The sequence below is a fragment of the Bos mutus genome, chromosome 28 (assembly GCF_027580195.1).
Source record: "Bos mutus isolate GX-2022 chromosome 28, NWIPB_WYAK_1.1, whole genome shotgun sequence".
Classification (NCBI taxonomy): Eukaryota; Metazoa; Chordata; class Mammalia; order Artiodactyla; family Bovidae; genus Bos; species Bos mutus.
Genome location: NC_091644.1, coordinates 17,323,113 through 17,342,823, shown reverse-complemented (window position 1 = coordinate 17,342,823; position 19,711 = coordinate 17,323,113). Strand labels below are relative to the sequence as shown.

The 19,711-nt window shown below is 49.6% G+C and overlaps 1 long non-coding RNA gene across 4 annotated transcripts; it reads right to left on the bottom strand.

The window, feature by feature from the left end:
* Window positions 1-1,759: 1,759 nt before the first annotated feature.
* Window positions 1,760-19,415, bottom strand: LOC138986098 (uncharacterized). Of its 4 annotated transcripts, none has more exons than XR_011462995.1 (5): window positions 18,937-19,415; window positions 17,970-18,243; window positions 13,067-13,238; window positions 10,968-11,123; window positions 1,760-5,252 (listed from the first exon to the last, which is right to left on the bottom strand). It is a non-coding gene; the product is annotated as an uncharacterized lncRNA (long non-coding RNA). The 4 variants fall into 4 exon arrangements; XR_011462996.1 differs by having other exon boundaries at window positions 11,027-11,123; XR_011462993.1 differs by lacking the exon at window positions 1,760-5,252 and having other exon boundaries at window positions 6,953-11,123.
* Between the last annotated feature and the right edge of the window lie 296 nt (window positions 19,416-19,711).

The following is a 19,711-nucleotide window of genomic DNA, read 5'->3' as shown; positions in this document are numbered from 1 at the left end:
CTCAGCACAAAGCTACAAGGTTCAATTATATTATAGCAAATGTCATAATTTCCTTCCTTTTTAAGGCTGAATAATATTGCACTATATTGATATACCACATTTTTCTTATCCTTTCATCTGTCAAAGGACATTTGTGTTGCTTCCATTGGCTATTGTGAATGATGCTGCTATGAGCATTGGCATACAAATATCTCTTTGAGACTCTGCTTTGATTTTGGGGCGGATATATACTCAGAAGTGGAACTGCTGGAGCATATGATAATTCTAGTTCTAATTTTTTGAGGAATCACAATACTGTTTTCTATATCATTTTCCCCATTTTAAATTCCTACCAACAGTGCACAACACTTCCAAACACGTTTATGACTCTCCACATCAGGACAATGTGGAGAGTCAAGCCCACTGCACCCATGCCCATAGGTGGTAAGTGGTAAAGGGCTGAATGAGGGTGATGAATCTGCAGGAATTTGGAGACAGAGTGAGAATAGGGTCCCAGAGTAGGAAGGACGCGATTTCAGCCCTGAAAATGTGAAGGCAGCTTTTCTCATTCTCTCTCCTGGGCCTCCTATCACCACATTCCCATTCCCTCAGAGGGGAGAGGGTAATCTAGGCATGAGGACAGAGTAGTAGAGTTGATTCGGGCTGGCACATCTCGGAGGACAGGAGAGGGACCTGGGCCCCAGGAGAGAAAGGCTTGAGGCCTGGAGAACCTGCCCCCAACCAATTCTCAGCCTCCAAAAATTGTGACTTTTACCATCATTAATTCGGAGAAGGCGATGGCACCCCACTCCAGTACTCTTGCCTGGAAAATCCCATGGACGGAGGAGCCTGGTCACAGAGTCAGACACAACTGAAGCAACTTAGCAGCAGCAGCAGCATCATTCATTGGGTGAATACCTAACAAGCCTGTGACTTCAGTAACAATGTTAAGGGAATATGTACTTTACTCACCAAATTTGCATCTACTGACATTTAAAAAAGCAGCAGGACGAACATGGGCCAGACGTGCTGTAGACCTACAGACAACACTGGGCAAGCCTTGCTGGAATCTGCCAGCACCTGGTGATAAACGTCAAACCCTTTTGAGGCCCTCCTGCTCTCCCCATCCCACCCCCAGAAGTCAGAAGCAGGCAGAGTGGGAACTGCACACTCCCCCACAGGGCTAGAGAAAGGGCAGGCTTAGGGTTACATTTATCCTTACATCTTTAGCTCACTTCCCTGGTGGCTCAGACAGTAAAGCATCTGCCTATACGGGAGACCAGGGTTCAATCCCTGGGTTGGGAAGATCTCCTAGAGAAGGAAATGGCAACCTACTCTAGTACTCTTGCCTGGAAAATGCCGTAGACGGAGTGAGCCTGGTAGGGTACAGTCCATGGGGTCGCAAAGGGTCTTACACGATTGAACCACTTCACTTCACTTCACCCTTACATCTTTAGCTCACTTAACATACCACCAGTCCTGTGAAGTAGGTCCTGTTATTATTATTCCCATTTTACAGATGAGGAAACCCAGGAACTTGGGCCAATGGAAGGAGCTTAAACTGGAGAGAGGAAATCTGCAGTCTAGCATGCTTTTGCCCCTGACCTTGTCTCTTTATCTTTGAACTGAGGGGGTTGGACTGGATGACACCAAGAGATCTTTGCGGCAGAGCTCAGCGGCCAGCTGCTGCTCTGCTGCTTTCCCGGAGCCCCGCCCTATCGCTGCTCCCTGGGTTCAAGCCTAGGGTGGGGTGGGGGTGGGGGCGGGGGCGGGAGGAAGAACAGAGCCGCCTTGCAGGTCACTGGGCAAAGGCTTCACTGCTTCCTGGGACAAGTCCAAGTCTGTAAGGAGAATGTTAAGAAGAAATTTCCACAGCCTTTCCCCGCAGCCAGGGATTTTCCACTCTGCCTGGGCAGACATGCCTCCCCGGGGGATCTGGCAATCCATAGGTGTTAATGGACAGCTCATCTGAGTGCTAGGAAGAACGGAAGACCTGATTCTGGTTCCTGCCCTGGGAAAAAGGGCACGACTGCCACAGAAAGAAGAATAGGCCGACTGAGAATGGGGATGGTGTAGAACAAAGCGTTCGATCTAGAAGAATCCCAGAGAGAGACCAGCAGGGACAGGTACCATCAGAGGAAACCCTGCAAGAGCGGACCTGAGCTGGAGGGCCAGCGGAGGGAGGAGGTTTTCCGGGGCAGACAGGAGACAGCAGAACAGATGAGGAATAATGTGGACTAGCTTTACAAAGGTTGCCATGAACACAGGAGCTGGGCAGTAGCCAGGAGAGAGGTAGATGAAAGAAGTGGAAAGTTTGATGAAGCAGATGGTGCAATCCAGGAGACAGATAGCCGTCACAGGGGATTGGCTGTGGCCTTTGCACTGGCTGTTCCCTCTGCTGGAAACACCTTTCCCTCACAGCATCACCTGGTTGGTTCCAAGTCGGCCATGCTAAACAGGGAAACCTTCCCTGGCCACTCCTGCTGTAGCAGTCTCTAGCAACACCTCCCTGCTTCATTTTCTCCCCAGCACTCATCACTACCTGTTCTTCTTTGTTTCTTTCAGTGGCCACCTCCCTCCTGGAGGATGCACATTGCATGAGAACAGAGGCCAGCTTGTTCCTCATTGACTCCTCAGAGTCAGGCACATAGCTGGCCCTCCATATATATTGTTGAGTTTAATTGAACTGCAATTGGGTTCGATGATAAAAGGAAGCCTATAATAATGTTGTTGTTGTTTTTTCCTGAGGACTACTGTATGCCAGGCAGTGTGCTAAATGCTTTATAAACATGATCTCACTTACTCCTCTGAACAACTCTATGAGGGAGGTGCTGCTATTATCTTTATCTTAATGGTAAGGAAACTGAGGGCCAGAGAGGTTGGGTAAGTTGCAAGGACACACTGAGCCAGAATTTGAACCCACACATTTATCCTCTAGATTAGCACTGTTTGATAGAAATATAATATGAGCCACATAAGTAATTGAAAATTTTTCTAATAGCTACATTAAAAATAGAATCAGGTGAAAGTAATCTTAATAATAGTTTAAATACTTAAATGTTCAATAATATTTAACATTTTAATTTGATATATTAAAAATACTATCATTTCAATGCAATCAACATAAAATATTAATGAGTTCTTTTTCAGATCAAATTAGATCAGTTGCTCAGTCGTGTCCCACTCTTTGCGACCCCATGAATTGCAGCACGCCAGGCCTCCCTGTCCATCACCCAACTCCCAGAGTTCACCCAGACTCACGTCCATCGAGTCAGTGATGCCATCCAGTCATCTTATCCTCTGTCGTCCCCTTCTCCTCCTGCCCCCAATCCCTCCCAGCATCAGAATCTTTTCCAATGAGTCAACTCTTCGCATGAGATGGCCAAAGTACTGGAGTTTCAGCTTTAGCATCATTCCTTCCAAAGAAATCCCAGGGCTGATCTTTAGAATGGACTGGTTGGATCTCCTTGCAGTCCAAGGGACTCTCAGGAGTCTTCTCCAACACCACAGTTCAAAAGCATCAATTCTTCGGCGCTCAGCCCTCTTCACAGTCCAACTCTCACATCTATACATGACCACAGGAAAAACCATAGCCTTGACTAGATGAACCTTTGTTGGCAAAGCAATGTCTCTGCTTTTGAATATGCTATCTAGGTTAGTCATAACTTTCCTTCCAAGGAGTAAGCGTCTTTTAATTTCATGGCTGCAGTCACCATCTGCAGTGATTTTGGAGCCCCCAAAAATAAAGTCTGACACTCTTTCCACTGTTTTCCCCATCTATTTCCTATGAAGTGATGCGACCGGATGCCATGATCTTTGTTTTCTGAATGTTGAGCTTTAAGCCAACTTTTTCACTGTCCACTTTCACCTTCATCAAGAGGGTTTTTAGTTCCTCTTCACTTTCTGCCATAAGGGTGGTGTCATCTGCATATCTGAGGTTTTTGATATTTCTCCCAGCAATCTTGATTCCAGCTTGTGCTTCTTCCAGCCCAGCGTTTCTCATGATGTACTCTGCGTATAAGTTAAACAAACAGGGCGACAATATACAGCCTTGACGAACTCCTTTTCCTATTTGGAACCAGTCTGTTGTTCCATGTCCAGTTCTAACTGTTGCTTCTGTCTTCACGATGTGGCACCTCGTTTACATACAAAACACTTGTTAAATTTTTGTCAGAAAATGATCTGTATTTAGATTTCAGGAAATTTGCAGTTGAAAAAGTAGACCCACATATTCAGGTTGTTTCAAACGTACTGTAATGTTTTCTAACCACTGCATCAAGTATCAGTTTTTAAGCTTACATGTAAATTGATTAAAGAACATGATAACTCAGTTCCTTGGCTGCACTAGGCACATTTGAAGTGCTCAAAAGCCACCTGTGACTAGCGTCCACTGTGGGGTACGCAGCCTCATCTGATGAGAAGGCAGGTTGGGTGGGAGGGACCTGGGGGAGGGATTCGGAGCAGACAGGAGAGAAAAGGGCAGGGGAGCTGAGGTGGCAGGCCTTAGTTCAATTCAGTTCAGTCGCTCAGTCGTGTCCGACTCCCTGCGACCCCATGAATTGCAGCACGCCAGGCCTCCGTCCATCACCAACTCCCGGAGTTCACCCAGACTCACGTCCATCGAGTCAGTGATGCCATCCAGCCATCTCATCCTCTGTCGTCCCCTTCTCCTCCTGCCCCCAATCCCTCCCAGCATCAGAGTCTTTTCCAATGAGTCAACTCTTCGCATGAGGTGGCCAAAGTACTGGAGTTTCAGCTTTAGCATCATTCCTTCCAAAGAAATCCCAGGGCTGATCTCCTTCAGAATGGACTGGTTGACTCTCCTTGCAGTCCAAGGGACTCTCAAGAGTCTTCTCCAACACCACAGTTCAAAAGCATCAATTCTTTGGCGCTCAGCCTTCTTCACAGTCCGTACATGACCACAGGAAAAACCATAGCCTTGATTAGACGAACCTTTGTTGGCAATGTCTCTGCTTTTGAATATGCTATCTAGGTTGGTCATAAAAATGAGGTGGTTTGACCAGCCATGACTCCTACCAAGCAGCATAGATCTGGCCCACTCACGAGGCGATCACTTCCTATGGGTCTGTAGTCTGGGTTTCTGCCCACCAAGACAGTGATGGCCCTCAGACCCCTGGGTTAAGCAAATGGTGGCTTTTCATGGGGCTTCTATCCCCTCCAATACCACAATGAAGGGATCCTGAGGATGTGTGAGGCTGGATCTGCACCGGCTCAGGCTGGGGGTTGGGTGATCTCCCTCTGTCCTCCTCCTCCTGTGGGCGGCAGAAGGCATGGTCAGGTGAGGGGCCCTGGCTAAACAACTCTGGAGTCAAGAATACCTGGGTTCCAATTCCAGCTCAGCCAATCCCATGCAGTGTGACCTCAGACAAGTCAAGCTCCCTCTCTGATCTTTGCCTTCCACATCTAGAAAATGAAGACCAATAATGAAGTGCTTGAGAGTTTAATGATGGAAGGCAATGGCACCCCACTCCAGTACTCTTGCCTGGAAAATCCCATGGGGTCGCTAACAGTAGGACATGACTGAGCGTCTTCACTTTCACTTCTCACTTTCATGCATTGGAGAAGGAAATGGCAACCCACTCCAGTGTTCTTGCCTGGAGAATCCCAGGGACGGGGGAGCCCGATGGGCTGCAGTCTATGGGGTCACACAGAGTCGGGGACGACTGAAGCGACTTAGCAGCACAGTGTGCCCAGCTCATAGTAAGTGGTCAATTAACAACAGTCTTCCTAGACATTGTCCTTTTCCGGTTAAAAACAGGAAAGTAGACTGGACAATGTCCATGCTCACTGGAAAGGAGATGTCCAAAGTGAGCTGGAGAGGGAGTGAATTAATCTGGACAGATGAGGGTTCCCTCCTCAGGGCTCCCGCACCTCCCCTGTGTGACACAGACTTGGTTAACCACCTGGTTAACCCGTTGAGAGTGGGGAGGGAGATATGCCACTCCCACAGGCCCCGGGTGCCCAAGCATGACATAAGAATGGCCAAGAGCCACCTTCCAGAAATGGGGAGGATGAGTCAAACTGAATCAGAAGCAGTTAAGGTCACCCCGGGTCCCTAGAGTTACTCAGAGTGACCCTGGTATATGCCGGGCAAGAACGGTGAGTGGACTGGGTTCCAGGAGAGCAGGTGGGACTGGAAATCACCCGAGACAAGGAAATCAACAGGTGGAAACTCCCTGCAGGCAGAGCACACTTGAGAAGCAGCCGACAGAGGCTGAAAGTGGCCTTGGTTGGGTATTTTTGAGGGTGGGGCAGCTCCAACTCCCTCTCCCAGTCAGCACGCCACTTGAGCCAGGAATATTGGTCCCAGATCCCAGCTTTCCCCACTTCAACTCCCCAGTCATCAAACCTTTGCCCGGGTCCTCCCAAGTACAGGAACTGAGACAACCCTGAGTCAACCTCTGCCCGCCACAGGTCTCCTGGCTCTTGCCACTTTGTCCTGTTAAGGTTCTCAACATTTCCTCCCTTGTCTGTCACCCTCCACTGGAACTGGTGCTCCTGGAGGAAGGACAAGCCCGTCCTGCTCACTGCTGTGTGTCCTGGGCACAGCTCAGACTCTGACGCCCCACTGAGTGCTTAATAGATTCTTGCCAGAGCAGTAGACTCAGACCTTGGTGGGTTCTCATCACATTTCTAACACTCGTTATGTGGCTATGCGTCAGCCTTTCTCAGCCATGTTTCCTCATCTGTAAAGTAGGAAACTAAATCCCTGTGAAGAGCTTAGAAAACCCAGGTCAGAAAGTGGGGAGGATGGAGCATCCTGCCAGCTCTAGGAAGTGTCTGATGGCTCTTACTTCAAACACAGCTGTGAGCACAGCAACCTACAGAAGGGGGAACTGAGGCACGAGGAAGACATGCTGAAAGGCTACCCAGGGAGGGCCTCCCTGTCCCACCCCTGCCCCACCGCCCCGGACCCCAGGCCCTGGTTTCTCCTTCCAGCACCTCTGGTTAGATCACTCTCATTCAGCGTCCCTGGGAGTTTCAACCCAGAGGTTCTGAAGTGTACCAGCCTCTCCCGTCACCTTTCTGTATGGGATGGGGCCCGGCTCCTGGTGCTGGAGACAGCAGAGATGGCTGACTCAGGTGCTAGGGTCACAGAGCCAGCGCTGTGTGTGTGTGTGTGTGTCTATCACTTTGAACATATTCACTGGCTCCTCACTGTACCCCAAGAGCGAGGCAGTTCAGCCCAGTGGTGAGATGCTGGAACCCTGAGGTCTGAATGGACTTAAAATATGAGTGACATAACGCACTTTTCCCTTCCTAAGTCCCAGTCTCCTGCCTGATAAAGAGGGCTCTGAAACATGATGCATGTTCAGCTCTCAGCACAGGGCCCAGCTCATCCTTAACACTTAAGAAATGGCAAGTGTTTCTGTTTGTTTGACTGTCAGTCCTATGAGGGCATGAGGGCCATTTGTTTTGACCATTCTTGGTGCCCAGGTGGATGAATGAATGAGTGGAAGGAAGAAAAGAAGGAAGAGATGAAGGGAGGAGGGGGAGAAGAGAGGAAGGAGCTGCTTTCGTGCCCACTGCATCTTCCTTCTCCCATCTCGGAGCTGCCTCAAAGCTCCTCTCATTGAGTGTTGCCACATGTCACGGAGAGCTGAGCAGAGATGGGAGTGTGCTGGGTCTGAATTCTGCATCTGCCTCTCGCCAGTTGACTGAACTTAGCCTCCTCAACATTCTCCTCTGACAAATGAGGATGATCCTACCAACTAAATCATTGAATTGTAGGGAGGTCCAAAAGATGTCAGTGAATACACTGAACCCATTTGTAAACTGAAGACTGTTAGGGACTGTCTTGGTGCCGTGGTAGGCAGGGAAGGCTCTGGAACCAGACTTCCTACACTCAGATTCCTGCTCCACTGCCTGAAAACCTTGGGCAGGATCCTTAACCTCTGTGGGCCTCAGTTTTCTTATCTGTAAAACAAGGAAGACTTCAGCACTCACGTCACAGAGTTGTGAGATTTAAATGAGATAATGTACGAGAAACTCTTGAATCAGGGGAGAATGCATGGCAGGCACTCAATAAATGGTGGCCATGATAACAAAACCTGCTCTCGGGAAAGATTCTGTGAACTACATCTCACTAAAGAGTGAATGAGTAATAAGACCTACTATGCCCCCCTCTCAGAGGAATTTAAATCTTCACAGGAATCAAAGGAGTGACATCCTATTTAGTGGTGGAATTTTCAAAAGTAAAGGAGGAATATAGGGGTTAGAGAAGGACCTTCCTAGGGTCCCTCAAAATCACAGTTGCTGCCTGTTGCACAAATTCTGCCGGGTCCCAGAGGAGGACCACAGAGGGGCCAAGGGAGAACAGTTTCGGCCGCTGAGGAACCTCCTCTCTGCTTGTAGGAACAGAAAGCAACTTGCCCCCAGGACAGTGCATAACTCCAACACGTGGAGTGCCTCTGGCAGCGTGGCTGGCAACAGCCCAGGCCCAGCTGTAAGAAGGGCTCCGGAACCTTCGAGGGAGCAACAGAGCCAGGGCCGGAGGTGGGCATGCGCACCAGGTGTGATGAGGACTGACCTGGGACCAGTGAGGAAGTGGTGGGCTCCCTCCCAGGGTGAGGGGGAGCCTCATCTCCCATATCTAAGTTATCTCTACTAGAACCTTAGTACCAGGCTAGCACCTAAGGGCCATGCTTTCTGGAGCCAGACTGCCAGGGTCTACCTCTTTTCAGCTGTGTGACCTTGTGACATCAGTGTGGGGGACAGAGGTAGATTAGCTGCGGGCATCCATCCCTCATCTCTTCCAGTGCTTCTTTGGACAAACACTTCTTCCTCCTCCTTTTCAGCTCATTGAACAGGTGAGGCTGCTGGCATGGGACCTGTGACCAGACCCATCAGACAGCGCTGAACCTTCCTGGGCAGGGTTTTTATTTGTGTGGTTATATGACCACCAGTAGTCTAATTGAAGTAAATCCTGGGACCTGTATCACGATTACTAAGAAGAGATGCTTTTCTACCGACCTAGAATTTGGGATGATATGAACCTGGAGCTGCAGAAGACCACTGATGGCAGAGTGGAAAGATTCAGCCTTTATGATACGTTCGAGCTTCCAGATCAAACCATACCTCAACTTTGTTTCCCAAGTCAGTAAATTCTCTTCTTGGTATAAACAAGTTTGAGTCAGGTTTTTCTGTCACTTGCATCAGAAAGAGTCTGAAATTTACATGGTGAACTTTCTTAACCTCTCTGTAAATTTCAGTTTCCTCATCTACAAAAAGGGGATGATGATAAAAAGCATTTTTCAGAAGAAAGGAAGGGTTGTTCCAGGGTGATTCAAAGGGTTGATCAGAGTCCAACACTTAACACAGACTGTTAAGTGTTAGCCACCTAACGCCTAGTGGGCTGCCGTCTATGGGGCTGCACAGAGTCGGACATGACTGAAGTGACAGCAGCAGCAGCAGCAACTCTTTAGTGTTCCATGTGTGCTGTACTATGCCACTTTAGTTGTGTTCAGCTCTTTGCGACCCCATGGACTATAGCCTGCCAGACTTCTCTGACCATAAAATTCTTCAGGCAAGAATACTGGAGTGGGTTGCCATGCCTCCAGGGTATCTTCCCAACCAAGGGATCAAACCCATGTCTCTTACATCTCCTGCACTCGCGGGGGGGGCGGTTCTTTACCAATAGTGCCACCTGGGAAGTCCTAGGTGTTCCGTTTAGTTCAGTCGCTCAGTCGTGTCCGACTCTTTGCAACCCCATGAATCGCAGCAGGCCAGGCCTCCCTGTCCATCACCAACTCCCGGAGTTCACCCAAACTCATGTCCATCGAGTCGGTGATGCCATCCAGCCATCTCATCCTCCGTCGTCCCCTTCTCCTCCTGCCTCCAATCCCTCCCAGCATCAGGGTCTTTTTCAATGAGTCAACTCTTCGCATGAGGTGGCCAAATTATTGGAGTTTCAGCTTCAGCATCAGTCCTTCCAATGAACACCCAGGACTGATCTCCTTTAGGATGGACTGGTTGGATCTCCTTGCGGTCCAAGGGACTCTCAAGAGTCTTCTTCAACACCACAGTTCAAAAGTTCAATTCTTCGGTGCTCAGCTTTCTTCAGTGTCCAACTCTCACATCCATACATGACCACAGGAAAAACCATAGCCTTGACTAGACGGACCTTTGTTGGCAAAGTAATGTCTCTGCTTTTTAATATGCTATCTAGGTTGGACATAACTTTCCTTCCAAGGAGTAAGCATAAGTGTTAACAAATCTGGCCCTGGGATGTGAACTGCAAGGGCATCTGGGAAAAAACCTCTTCCTATAACTGAGGGGTCCCAGGAAATTCTGGGGAGTGGGGGTGGAGTGGAGGACGCTCTTCAGGGAGGACTGCTTTTCCATCCGGATCACAGGTGGCACCAAGAAAAGCTCTAGTGGGTGTCATGATTATTTTTCCTACTCCTCACAATGAAGCCCATTTTACAGATGAAGAATGTGAGGCTCAGATTAGGTCCAATCTAAGATTAATTCCACCACCCACTCTGCTGGCTCAGCCCCTCCCTTGGAGCATATCAGAGCGGTCCCATAGTAGGGCCACCTCTTGCCAAGTCTCAATCCCAACTAGGCTAAATTAATAAATGGCTCTGTTATTGTTAAATGAAGCCTTCCATTAGTAATTCTAGGCGGTTTTGAAAAGGGCAAAAAGTTATAAGCACTCTCTCCCTCCTTCCCCAAGGGCGGCTTTATCTTTAACCCACGTCTCCTGCACAGGAACTTCAATGAAATCTACAGGTTTCCCCTTTCTGATCTTAAGTAGTAGAGAGGCTGTCACCAGTCAGAGGCGGTTTACCCCCCAGAGAGAGCCTGACGCAGTTTTGCTAAAGGAAACCACGCAAGCCTCAAGGCTTGGCACGACCCTTCCTTCCGGACAGGCCAGGATGCCTGGGGGTGGGGGTGGGAACGGCACCTCCCACTTCCCTCCAGATAACTGCCAGGTCATTCTCACGTCTGGGGACTGAGCTCACCTTCGGCTTTCTCCACGTAGCCTCGTTGAGCCTCAGTTTCACCTGTAAATGGCACCCACCTATTTCAGGGTCGTTTTGAGGGCATCACGGAGGGAAAAGTCCTGTAATGTTCAGCACAAGGATCTGCACAAAGTCATGAGTGTTGGAATCCTTCCCCTAAACGGAGAGAGGAAGGCACACGTGTGTGCTGGCAAGGACAGAGAGAGGATTCAAACTCGGTTCTTTGGTGACTCCAAGCCCAGACCCTTACCTCCAGGAACGTTTACCTCTTTTACTAGTGAGATCCTCCCCACCCCCTTCCCTAATACTTTTCCTCCTCAGCCTCCTCCCCGGCCCCGCCTCCGCCTGGCAGCCCTCGGGGAACTCTCAGCCTCAGCCTCAGCCTCACGGAGCTAGACCTCCCAGGCCTGAACTGCTGAAAAGAAAAACTGTTTCCTCCCCTGTCCATTCACCCAGCTCGGCCTGAGAAACGTCCAGCGAGATGCTCCCCTACCCCCACCCTCACCCACGACAGACTCTTGGACACACCTCCACTGTAGCCAGGATAGGTGCGATCAGGTGTCCCTGAGTCTCCCTGCCTCTTAGGAAGCTAGACGCTCACCAGCTCTAATCGCCCCTACTCACTCTGCTTGCTTCTGGTTGGTGCTTTCTGATGGCAGAGGCGGGATCTCAACCTCAGTAGCCAATGAAGAGGCTTACAGGAGTGCTTCTAGTTGTCACGGCAACAAGGAGCTACATCTTACTACCCCCATTCCGCGGAGACTACTCTTCCCAGGAGCGGCCAGGTCACACTCGGGGGGGGCCCCAGTTCTACCTTAGGATAAGGATGGGGTCAAACTTGAGGGGCAGGTAGGGCCCAAGCCCTTCTTAAATGCTACTAGCGTAGATGAAAAAGAAGGCTGCCAGGAGGCAGAACACTATGAGTAGGCTTCTGTTAGAAGGGACAAGGAAATCCAATTTACTGTATTGGAAGTGGCCATAGCACTGGAGGGGCAGGGCATGAGGCTGGGCAGTTTAGGTAGAAATAAGGGTAGTAGGTGCCTAGCAAGCAGTTAGGGCCTCTGAGCCAAGGCTCACCCAGGGCAGGGTGGGGGACCAAGATTAGCAGCCACAGCTGAACTACGGGTCTCACAGTCCCTCAGTTCTAGGCAGGAAGAGAGAACCAAGGTCACCAAGGCCATTCCCTTCCCTCCAGGCAGCTTGTACTCCATCGTCAGTATAGTCATGTCCGGTCTTGGGCATTCATTAACCTTGAACTCTCCCCAGGAAAGAGGAAGGTGACCAGGTTCATTGTCCCCATTTTACAGATGAGAAAACCGATGCCTACCTGGTAAAGTATCTCACCCTTGGGCCCTGGGGCCTGGCACTGGGCCCAAGCTGGGCTGTCTAGGCCTTTAATTCCCTGGCGTGGTGGCTTGTCTAAGGAAGCCCCATGCCACAGGGTTGACGCTGTCCACCCTTGCTGATGATACAGGGATGCTGGGGCCACCTGAACCCATATTTAACAAGGGAGGTGAACCAGGACAGAAAGCCCTGCCCCTGCCCTTGATGGCTCTGGGTGGGGGTGCAGCAAGACAGCCTCGTTAGTCCTTCTACGAGTGAGTCCAGTAGATCACTCCATACTCCCCATCTCAAGAAGCCCACAATATAGAATGTAAATTGGTGTAGCCGCTATGGAAAATAGTATGGAGAGTCCTAAAAATAGAGTTCTATATGATCCAGCAGTTCTGCTCCTGGGCATATATCTGCAGGAAACTCTAATTTGAAAAGATGCATGCACCCCAGGGTTCCTAGCAGCACTATTTACAATAGCCAAGACAAAGAAGCAACTCAATGTCCACCAACAGAAGAAAGGTTAAAGAAGACATGTTACGTCAACACAATGGAATACTGCTCAACCATTAAAAAGAATGAAATAATGCCACTGGCAGCAACATAGACGGACCTAGAGACGATCATACTAAGTGAAGTAAATCAGAAGGAGAAAGACAGATATCATATGATATCACTTACAGGTAGAATCTAAAACATGATACAGATGAACTTATCTACAAAATAGAAATAGACTCACAGGTGGTGCCTAGTGGTAAAGAACCTACCTGCCAATGCAGGAGATGTGAGAGACACTGGTTCAATCCCTGGGCTGGGAAGATCCCCTGAAGGAGGGCATGGTAACCCACTCCAATATTCTTGCCTAGAGAATCCAAGGACAGAGCAGCCTGGTGGGCTACAGTCCATGGGGTCACAGAGAATCAGACACAACTGAAGTGACTTAACACGCACGCACAAACAAACAGAAAACAAATTTATGGTTACCAAAGGGGAAAGGGTGGGGAGGGATAAATTAGGAATTCAGGACTAGCAGATAAAAACTACTATATTTAAAATACATAAACAACAAGGTCCTACTGTACAGCACAGGGAATGTATTCAAAATCCTGTAATAAACCACAATGGGAAAGAAAATGAAAAAGAATAAGTATATGCATGTAGGTATGTGTAACTGAGTCACTTTGCTGTATGTCAGAAACTAAGACAACATTGTAAATCAATTATACTTCAATAAAAAAGAAGAAGAATCCACAGTCTAACTAGGAAACAGACCTGCAATGACCACACAGTGTGATAAATGCTGTAGGGAGAACACGGGCAGAACACAAAGGACTCACAAGAGAAGGGGTGCCTGAACCTGCCCAGCAAAGCCGGGGTGACCTCCCAGAGGAAGTAGCCTTTCAGAGGCCACAAGACATGCCTGGCCTTTGCCAGGCAGATGAGCAAAGGAAGGGAGTGCCAGGCAGAGGGAAGAGCATCTGCAAAGACCAAGAGGCCTGGCGAGCCTGGCACATCAGGGAAACTACAAGTCAAGAGGGAGACTGCAGCAGGACCTAGGCTGTGGAGTGAACGCACAGGACAAGGCTGCATGCCCTGCAGTTGGGTGTTTTAATCTATGAGTCAGCAGGCACCCACATTTGCTTTGCTCCAAATGGTGGATTCATAGACCCCTTAGAACCACTGCTGAAAATCGCACTTTGAGAAATGTTGGATTAGAAGCTAAAACCATTGTCAACTATGGCTACAGGCCAACAACAGGGATGAAATTCACAGGGTGAGAGAAAGAGGTCAGGGTCAAGAAAGAGTCATCCCATATGACCCACTTATATCAAGTTCGGAGAAGTCAGGATAGTGGTTACCTCTGGGGGGATGTGAAAGATTTTAAGGAGGGTGTCCAGAGGGCAGTAATAATATTGTGTTTCTTGATCTGAGTGTTGATTTCACAGATGTGTTCTTTGTGAAAATTCATCCAGCTCTATACTTAAGCTTTGTATATTCTACTGTATGTAGCTTCCGCTTAAAAAAAAAAAGTTAACTGCTTTCTATAAACATCAGTGCAAATGTAGACATTAAAACTTTGTGATTCCATAATCGGCTGTGAGCCAGGCATCCAGATGATATAGAATGTGTTTATATTCATTTTTTATATTATTTCCAAATGAAAACACAAACATTGTATAGTCTCACAGAGAGCTCTCAAACTCCAGAGAACTCGTCTACAGATCCCAGGCTTTGAGGAACCCCAGCTCAAGAGGAAGCATAATAATGCTCAGTTCTAGGTTTGGGGGATGGAAGATAAACGAAGGGCCTGGAGCTTCTCCCAAAACCTCTGGAGAGGTGGGTCTCCCTGGCTTGGCTGTGAGCTCCTGAAAGGCAGGGGCCTCTCTTGCTCACTCTATGTCCCTGGTGCTCAGAAAGGGACCCGGCACACAGTGGGTCTCAGAGGACCTTCTCTGCCAGGGCCTCTTTGGCCAGCCCCACGTTGAGCGTGGAAGAGGGGATCTGTTTGGGAAGCTGTGGTTTCCCAGTCACTGGCTGAGTTCCACACCACAGGCTCGCAACCATGGGTGGGCGATGCTGCAGCAGGGATTCCAGGGTGGAGTTGGTATTGTTCAGTTCTCCCCAGAGGGGAGAGCTGCATGCAGAGAGGGCTCTGAGCTCTTGGGGACCATGATTGTGGGCAGGAAATCCCAACCCTGCCTGCCCACCAGCCTTGCTGGAATTTGTAACAACCCAGCTCTGGGGAAGACAAACTGTTCCAGAACCAGAGAGGGCTGCATCTGTGGGCAGGATGCTCAACAGCCGCTCAACAGGTGTCTCCTCCCGTCCCCGGGGACTTCCCTCCCCGGCTCAGCCTCTCTTGCCCACTCTGAAGAACTAACCTCCTCCTCCCACATCCCGTCTGTCTCCACTCAGCCGGCATTTTCCAAACCACCTTTACAATTTCTGCCCTAACCCTGTGCTACCCGGAGCATCGTTTACTTAATAGTTTTCTTTAAAACCATGTTCAATTTTTGTCTTAACTTGCCCTTGTTAAATATTTGTGAAATCCTGGATTTGATGTGCCAGGGTTTTTTCTAACACACATTAAATTTTCATTTAAAATACCTGTTCTTGTATCACCTAAAACTACCCTGTGTACCTTCACAATGGAAACGATTTTGTACAATGGTTCAGCCAGGATGGTGGTTATTATTATTAATAATTATAGCCTCACGTTAGCAGCAAGCTATATGCCTCTTCCACACATTTGCATTCAGTCTCATTCAGTCCTCTTGGTTCCTACACTATGGATATCATTGGCCCCATTTTACAGGTGAGGAAACCAAAGCTCAAAGAGTAGTAGCGATTTGCTTAGGGTCACACAGACAGGACTTTGGTCCTGATTCAAGGCTCTAGGGCTCCCGACCTAGGAGGAGGCAGGGAAGCAAGAGGCATTTTCCTGTCTCTAGCCAGACTCACAAGAGCCATAGGATGGCATCCCATGGCGGAGAGAGTTTGGATTAGACATGAGGAAGTACTTCCTGGCTAGAAATGTTTAGGCACGAGAATGATTGGCCGAGGAGGGAAACTGGGAGTCCTCAGAACAAGATAAAGGCCCAACTGGGATCATGCCAGTGCTGCCTAGAGGCAGAAGAATGGACTGAATGACCTCTCCAAGCCTCATCCAAGCCCAAAGATTGGGCGCACCCTGCCATCAAGGCAGCCTTCCTTGCCGTTTCCCCAGTGTCTATTAGACACGGCGAGGCATGTGGCGGCTCCCACTTAAAGGAACTGGGAACCTCTCATCTTGGCCCTGCCCCATGAGGGCGTGTCAGGAACAGCAGGCCAGGGTGGCAAGGCATTATTAGCTTGCCCTCTTCCCTTCCCACCGCTCTGGCAGCTCCTGAGCTCATCTCCGAGGTCTGGAGTCGAAGGCCTGGCTGCCCTCGGAACCACTGGGGCTGCTGGGCCACCCGTGGGCCACCTGAGCCAGGGAACCTGCATTTCTTCCATCCTCTCCGGGGATCCTTTTCAAAACTCCCTGATCTGAAAAATTAGACACGTAATGACTTAAGGTGTTGCCTCTCCAAGTAATGAATTGTCATTTTTTTTTAAGTCAAAGTATTAATTTCTCAAAACAAAATGGGTATTATCTTCCTCTCTAATTAGACAAATAATATATACCCAGTGATTTGAAAACGATATAAAAATGAATATAAAATTACTCACATTTCTATCATCTAGAAAACAGTGGCCTTTGCCAGGCAGAAGAGAAAGGAAAGGGAGTCCCAGGCAGAGGGAACAGGATCTGTATAGACTAAGAGGTCTGGGCGAGCCTGGCACATCAGGGAAACTACAAGTCAGGAGGGAGACTGCGGCAGGACCCAGGCTGTGGCATGAATGCCCTGGACAAGACTTCATGCCCTGCAGTTGGGTACTTCAATCCCTTTATGAACCAGCAGGCACCCCAACTGTAGCCAGCCATAAGATCCCTGAGGGCAGCTATTGGAGCTTCAGGGGTCTTCAAAGCCCCTGGGTTTTGCCCAGTTCAGTGCCCCACACAGAGCAGATGGTTAGGGTCCATCCACATGGCGAGGCCTTTGTGTGAGGCCCTGACAACAGGAGAGGTCGGAGTTCTGAAGGAGGCAGTTCTAAGGCCATCCAGGAAGTTTGGAAGGCATCCAGGAGGAGGTGAGGAATACCTAGGGTTGCGGAGATAGCATATAGTTCAGCTAATGGAGAGGGAGCAGGTGAACAGGGCATTCTGATGGGAGGACCTGCCCGGGGAGTGATGGGGTGTGGGCTAAGCCCCGGGCAGTCTTGCATGTGGTGACTCCCAGGATGATGCTGGCAGGCTTACACCAGCATCTGCCAGGAGGTGAGGGTGAGATTCAGGTGCTCCAATTACAGTCATGACCCGGGTTGGTCTTAGGGGTGACCCCTTTTCCAAGAAGCTGACTTTTGAGGAATTTGCTTGGCCATGGAAATCATGACGTGTTTCCACTGGCCTCAGCTGTTGATTAAACCTCCATCCGTGTAACTACCAACCCAGGAAGAACCCTCTCTTCCTCACAGCGTGTTCCCCGCTCCTGTTTTTCATGTTTATGGGCAGGTGGTTTGTAAAGGGACCTGCACCCAGTGAGGTCAGCTGAGAAAACAAGAGTCACCATCCTGCTGCCCCTCATTCTAGGAGCTGCAGGCTTGGGCCACCGTCACCCCTGGGCACACACCCCCTCCTCCTGCTTTCGCCCGCCCCTGGTGCTTCTCCTCTGTCCTGCTCCAGCCTTGCGCCTGCCCAAACTGTTGTTTATCAACACAGACCAGAACATTCCGCTGCCAGCAGAAATACACACGGCAATGGCACTGCCACCCCACACCCTGCCGTCAACACACTCCCACGCGCTGCTGGCCACCGTCAAAGGGGCGCTCTCACATGCATTCCCACCCGCTCCTGCCAGCACAGCTGTTGCCCGCTGCTTGGAATCGGGCCCTCTGTCTCACACACGCATTCGCTGTGGGTTTTTCTCCCGTGTACTCAAGGCTCACACTTGTAAACAAGGCCAGCATACACTCTGCCCCCTGACCTGGGGTGTCCGTCTTATCACTTGCAACTGTGTGACCTTGGGCAATGGACTTAACATCTCTGGGCATCTGATGCCTCATCTGCAGAATGGGGATAATAAGTACCTTCTAGGTGTTTTCCCAAGGCTCAGGGGGGCTGGGCGAGAGAGCAGGCATCCGGGAAGTGCTCCATCAGTGGGAGCTCCGATGCTGGAGCGTCGTGTGTCCTTTTTGGAATCTGGCCACTGGTTTTCCTTTCCCACGCCTGACTGCTGGCCTCACCTCGTGGTCACACCTTCCTGGCCGTGTGACCTCAAGTGAGGCATATCACCTCTCCGCTTCTCATGTCCCTCGCTGGTGAAATGGGTTTAACAACTGCCTGGCTGGGCCCAGAGACATGCTGTGAGGGGCACAGGGAACTGGTCACCGTTGTGCTTCAGAAGCCCATCAGTCCTGGCCACAGTTGCAGGGTGTTTGGGAGAATGGGATTGGAATGGGGCAACAGCCACACATGGGCATTTTCAGCCTCCTGCCATCTCCCCCTCATCTCCTCATCAAGCCTCAAGCTGAGGCAGTGTTTCTATTTTGGCTCTGCCGTGGGGCTGCAGTCCACCCAAAGAGGCCACGGTAGCCCATCTCTGCAGCACCCGGGCCTTGCTGAGTCGCCCAGCTACCCCCCTCCCCGCCTACTCCTTCCATAAGGCACAGTGGCTCTTCCCAGCAGGATCACTGTGCAGCGCTGAGCCGTCCAGCTTACCCATCTCCTCCTGCTTTCTCACTCACCCTAAGGCTAAGGGTCCCCGTTCTTAAGGCTAAGGGTCCCCGGTCTTCTCCCCGAGTTCCCCTCCACCCTGTCATCTTCTCCAGGACTCCGTCTTTCCTTCTCCTTGGCCAGAGAACCTGCTCTAGATTTTTCTATTCTGGGGAACAGGGGTATGCAGAGGGATAGAAAACAAATGTGATTTAAGAACTGAGATAAATCTGGGCTGAGCAGGAGGGTATGCGTTATGGAGAAGGAGGCTCTGCAGTGGGTGGAGCAGCAATTCAGGCCAGGTGGGTGAGCTGGGCTTCTCCCCATGCTGCAGCAACGTACCTTCCTGCCTCCTGATGCAAACAGGTGAACTTGCTGGAGGGCAGATCTTGGCCTGGTCCCTGCTCAAAGGTTGTGGCTTCTCCATTTGACTCTAAGAGACTCTCAAGCTCTGGCCACCACTGGGAGGCCACTGGAGATCCATTGGCTCAGGGGAACCATAGTAACCAGGCTGCCTCTGTCATTTGGGGCACTGGAAAGAACACAAATGGAAACCCATATACCACATGTATCGATATCCAAAATGTGTAAGTCTACCTAAGAAGCTGTTAAAATATAACTTCAGAGTGACCTGGAAAGTCAAGTTTGAATTTAGAATTCTTGGATTCTTCAGAGTCCCTCCAGAACACAAGGAGGGACACGAGAGAGCTGGGTGGGTTGGTAACCACTGTGCAAGTGGGGCTCTAGAGCAGCTGGCTGATTTGGCAAAAACATAAACTATGTTTCAAGCCAATCAGTACCTTCTGTTTTTAACTTGCTCCCAGGCCAGTGTGGCCAAAAGAGCTAGAAGGCAGTAGGCACAGTGGTGGTTATTACCTTCATTCAAATCCCAGGGCTGTCAAAATCGAGGCTCAATTAATTTCTTTAATCTTTTTGAGGTTCAATTTCCCCATTTGTAAAATGGGACTAATGATACCTCCCTGATAAAGTTATTGTAATTACTAAAAGAAGATAATCCTTTTAAAGCCCTTAGCATGGTCCTGGAACGTAATAATTGCTCACTAAGCTGTGAGCTATTACTGCTATTATAATTTCTCCACATACGTGCAATGATAGT